The following is a 5,474-nucleotide window of genomic DNA, read 5'->3' as shown; positions in this document are numbered from 1 at the left end:
TGTTTTTGCTGGGTTCTTGTGGGGTGGGGCTGCAGTGAGGAGATGGGATGGTGGGACTAGCTCTGGACTAAAAGGTGGGCAGGCAGGCAGGCAAGGGACCCAGCTTCCCAAGCAGGTCCTGATGTTTTGAAACTTCCGTAGAGAAGAGCAAGAAAGGGTGAACCCATGGGACCCTGACCCACCTGCCATATCCCCATCCCCAGGCCCTACAGAAGTAGGCAAGTCCTTTGCCTATCTGCCCTGGGGCTGGGAAGGATTGTGGGGTTGGGGGGTGAGGGAATGACCTCTGCCCAGCACACAGCCAGTAGGTACAGAGAGAACAGTGTCAGGCTATGAAAGCAATCTTTGAAGTTCAAGCCTGGGCAAGGGAATTGAGGCTAGCCCAGGTGGTAGCTACGTGTGGGAGTCTCCATGGCTAATTTTAAAAGTCATCCCTGAATCCCTGGAGCCCTGACATATCCCCTTTCTCACATTTCCAAGACTGCTGCCCCTCCCTGCAGTGGAATGAGGGTCCTCGCATTCTCTCCTGAGCTCTAGTCTGCCAGAGTTTTACTGCTATCTCCAAAGAGAATTGAAAGCAGCATTCAGTGATGATTTGGCAAGTAGGGACTATGATTTCTCTCTCTCTCTACAAAAGACTGAAGCTCACAGAAATAGGTCATATTGTTGATGAAGAGCAGAGCCCAGATTTGAATATGTAGCTGTCATACTCCTAACTGGTAAGTTATAGCACCCTGTTCACCCTTGTGCCCCTTGCACCTAGCATGATGGCTGGCAGAGAAAGCACTCAACAAGATTTGGGGAATGTTGGATCTGGGAAGGTTGATCATGAGAGGTCATGGAAAAGATCAAGACATCGATCTGGTATAGCACAATTCCGGGGCTAGGATAAGAGAGACTATCCATGGATCTGTGGAAGACCATGGGGGCTTTGTAGAGATCAAGGGGGTCCCACTTGGACTATATGGAAAGTCTTGGTTATGCTTACCTCCCTGGTCCTCTCTGCCCCACTAGCTGAAACCTGACAGATAGGCCAGGCACAGTGGTTCACGCCTGTAATCCCAGCACTTTGGGAGGCTGAGGTGGGTGGATCACCTGAGGTCAGGAGTTTGCAACCAGCCTGGCAAACATGGTGAAACCCTGTCTCTACTAAAAATACAAGAATTAGCCAGGCATCGTGGTGGGTGCCTATAATCCCAGCTACTTGAGAGGCTGAGGCGGGAGAATTGCTTGAACCTGGGAGGCATAGGTTGCCATGAGCTGAGACTGTGCCACTGCGCTCCAGCCTGGGCAACAAGAGCAAAACTCCATCTCAAAAAAAAAAAAAAAAAAAAAAAAGAAACCTGATAGATAGGTGGAGGGACAGATGAGCTCCCTGAAGATTTTAGTGCAGGTGCTCTTATGGAGCCTGCCCCTCTGGCTCTGATTGTGAGTGGAATTGCCTAAGCCCATGCCCTGGGCAGCCGAGATGGTGTGCTCAATTATCAGTCGCTCAGCACCAGTGGAGTCCTCCCCGAGAGCTCTCAGGTGATGGTCTATTTTTCTGCACCCCTATCTTGAGCAAGGCACCAGAAGTAATACAGAATGGAAACTCAAAGCTTCCAGCCCTCAACCTGTCACATGTTTACATTGTGAACACCTAAAAGTAGCAGGGGAATAAAAAGGAAGTAAGGGTGACCTTCCTTGGGCGGGATGCTGCAAATGGCTCTTCTGCTAGCCCAAGAACAGGCTGCTAGGGCTGATTTCCATAGATTCAGATTAGGTAGTCTTCCCATGCCATGGAAAAGGTACATCAAGGCGGAGTCATTCTGTTCCTTCTAAATCCAGCCGTGATGGGCATTTTCTTTCCAATTCAGGCCTTGGGGCCAAGTAGATGAAAGTAGTGCCTGACAGTGGAGGCCAAGTCTGGAATGATTGTCACAGATTTGGGGGTCACAGCAAAGCCCCTGCTGTCAGAATGTTATTTTGTGGTCCTGCAAGGGTTCACACTTTGCTCATATAGGGCTGTCTGGTGATCAGAACAGCCCTATGGCCATTTGTGGTCTGCGGGTTCATTTATTTATTGAACAAGTATTTGTTGAGCACTTAATATTAGACAGAGTAATGGGCCCTGGGAATACAGAGAAATGGTCCCTGCCCTTATTAAGCTTATAGTCTAGTGGAGAAGGGAGACAAGTAAGCAACAAGGAACTAAATGTGTAATAACAATTTGAGTTCAAGCTGTGAAGGAAATGAACAGAATACAATGATAGAGAATATAGTGTTAAATAGAGTGGACAAGGAAAGTCTCTTTAAGCAGTGACCTGTAGGGTTGGAGCAGGGTGGGTAGGGAACTAGCTGTGTTAAGGAAAGGAGATAGAGATTTTCAGACAAAGGAAAAACAGGTACAAACGTCCTGAGGGGTTGAGATCTTGATGTGTTTGAGAATCTGAAAGGAGGCCAGGGTGACTGGAGAGGAAGGAGGGTGGAAGGAGAGAGGAAAGGAACAAGTTTGGAGAATTAGGCCTGACTTGGATCATTTAACTAAGATAAAGAGCTTGGATTTGGTCTGGAGTATGACAGTAAGCCACTGAAAAGTTTAAGTGATAAGGATGAAAGGGATGCCCTGTGAAACAAACTTTAAACTGGGCAGTGATTCTGTGGGGTAGGAAGAGAATTGAGAATGAAAATCAGAAAACAATTCAACTTCTCTAAACTGTTCCTCTTGAAGACTGTGTATACATTAGAATTACAACTGACTTCGGCCAGGTGCAGTGGCTCCCGCCTGTAATCCCAGCATTTGGGAGGCCAAGGTGGGCAGATCACAAGGTCAGGAGATTAAGACCATCCTGGCTAACACGGTGAAACCCTGTTTCTACTAAAAATACAAAAAATGAGCCAGGTGTGGTGGCAGGCGCCTGTAGTCCCAGCTACTCGAGAGGCTGAGGCAGGAGAATCACTTGAACCCAGGAGACGGAGGTTGCAGTGAGCCGAGATCGCGCCACTGCACTCCAGCCTGGGTGACAGAGTGAGACTCTGTCTCAAAAAAAAAAAAAATTACAACTGACTTCAAGAAAAAATTTTAAGCAGGAGCATAAGGTGATCTCAGATACGTTTTTAAAGATCACTGTGGTTGTTATAAAGAATGTGTTGTAGAGGAGCTATTTCAATGGTCACACAAGAAAAGGTGGTGTTTGCATTACTAAAGAGGCAGAGAGAAATGGACAGATTTTATGTATAATTAGGAAGTAGGAATAATAGGATTCAATATTTATTAAATACATACAGTATTTCAGGCATGTTCTCAGTGTGAAGATATAGCAGTGACTAAAGCAGGTAGGATCCTTGTCCTGTACACAAAGGCAGCATGGTAGACTGTGGGGTGCTGCAGCTGGCTCATGAGAGCTGATTGTCAAATTTAGAATTTTGAGAGCTGGTTGTTAAAACACAGCTATTATTAAAAATCAAACTATATAAACTTAAATACATTCTATTAAAACCAAAGATAATCAGTACTTAAAAGTAATTACTTCCTAATTATTTTACTACATTTTACTATCCCCTGTGCTCTTGTGATTATTTATATCTATCATATCTGTATGGTAGGAATATTGTATGCAGTGTGTTACTGTACATCCCTTCCCAACTCTACATTTGGTGATGTCTTGTCGGTAGCTTAAAGTTGGCCATGGTAGGAGTATTTATATCACAAAAATCTGCAAATGTTACAAATCAGTGCTTTTTCCCCTCTAGAGAGCAGTTGTTAAATATTTACCAGCAAACCCCTTGATAAGAACACACTATCCTTGTAGGAACACACCTCTAGGAGTCAGGCACCCAGGGTTTAAATCATGGCTCTGCCACTTGCTAGCAATGTGATTTGGCTAAGATACCTAATATTGGCTTCCTCATTCGTAAAACGGGCTCATAGTGCTACCTTTGTCTGTTTGTGCTGCTATAACAAAATGCCCATGACTGATGATTTATAATGAACAAAAATGTATTTCTCACAGTTCTGGAGGCTGGGAAGTCCAAGATTAAGGTGCCCAGCAGGTTTGGTGTGTGGTGAGGTCCTGGTCTCTGCTTCTATGATGGCATTTTGAACGCTGCATCCTCTAGAGGAGACAAATGCTGTTCATCACATGGCAGAAAAGCAGAGGAGAGAGAATCCACTTCTGAAAGCCCTTTTTATAGCAGCATTAATCCATTCATCGGGCAGAGCTCTCATGACCTAAACACCTCTCATGAGGCCGCACCTCCAAACACTGGCACATTGGGAATTAAGCTTCCAACACATTAATTCGGAGGGGACAGAAACATTCAAACCATAGCAAGTGCTATATACGTGCTATATATATATATATATAGCACTAAGGCCCATTATAGACTGAGCAAGAGGAGGGGTCAGCTGGGATCAGCAAGCTCTTTCGCTGCCTGGAGCTTTATCCCTAAGCCTCCTACCCCCGAGGAAAGGAGACATTCAGTTCCTGCTCCCTGGAGTATACAGCCACAGACTTCAGGCCCAGCACACCTAGCACTCAGTGGGCCCAGGAGAAATGGCTAAGGTCAGAGAACTCATATCAACAGCAGAGCAGGCTGGACATAGACATAGCCATTCCAAGGGACAGTGGGTCAGTGTCCAGCTTACATCTGGCTCTTGGCAATGCAGGAGGAAGCTCTGTCATTTGCAGACATTTGCAGGTTCGTGTTCAGACCCCTTCTGGGAGAAGTAAAAAAGCTGCTGGTTAGGAGGATAGAGAAGACTACCCAGGAAAAGAGATGGTTGAATTTCTCTGGGCTCAAGTTCCCAGAGAAGCAAGAGATTGAGGTCCCCAAATCCACTCTGGGCAGCAAGGTTTGCAGAAGAAGGGAAAGAAGCATAGAAGGGTGCGTACCACTAAGGATGCACAGCCAGGGCTGAGAGGAGTGTGGGACAAAGGCTATGGAGAGCTAGTTTCAGAGAGGAAAAACTCCTGGGCTCTGGCCTCTAGCTGAAGGGCGGGAGTGCACTGATTCCTGCGGCCTGCAGGGGGTGCTGAGGCCCAAGTACCGACAAGCTTCTTTCCTCAGCCCCAGTAGGAAGCCTGGGAAGGACTCAGGACCCACAGAAGGGGCCTCCTGTAGTGAGGGGAAGAGAAGCAAGGCAGCTGAGTCTTGACTACCCTGAGAAGTCTTGGCGTGTACCCTGTGACCAACACCAGGGTGGCCAACATATCCACAGCCCTGGGTTCCCAAATGTGTACAATGTTCTACTTTCAACTCCTGCCCAAAACTTGAACTTCAACCTGGACTGCCTGCAGTGCAGATGACTCTGCTGGCCTAGTCCCTGGGTGGAGCAGGAGGATCCAGTAATGGTTTCTAAGCCATTCTCGGGCACACAGGTGAATTAGGAAGCAACAGGGAAAAGGGACCATAAAGTAGTATTCTGGGATAGATGGATCCAGGGGTGCTGTGAGGGGGACCAGAGCCATGTGGGGAAGGGGTCAAGCTGAAAA

This window comes from Gorilla gorilla, chromosome 9 (assembly GCF_029281585.2).
Source record: "Gorilla gorilla gorilla isolate KB3781 chromosome 9, NHGRI_mGorGor1-v2.1_pri, whole genome shotgun sequence".
NCBI lineage: Eukaryota > Metazoa > Chordata > Mammalia > Primates > Hominidae > Gorilla > Gorilla gorilla.
This window is presented reverse-complemented; position numbering follows the sequence as displayed.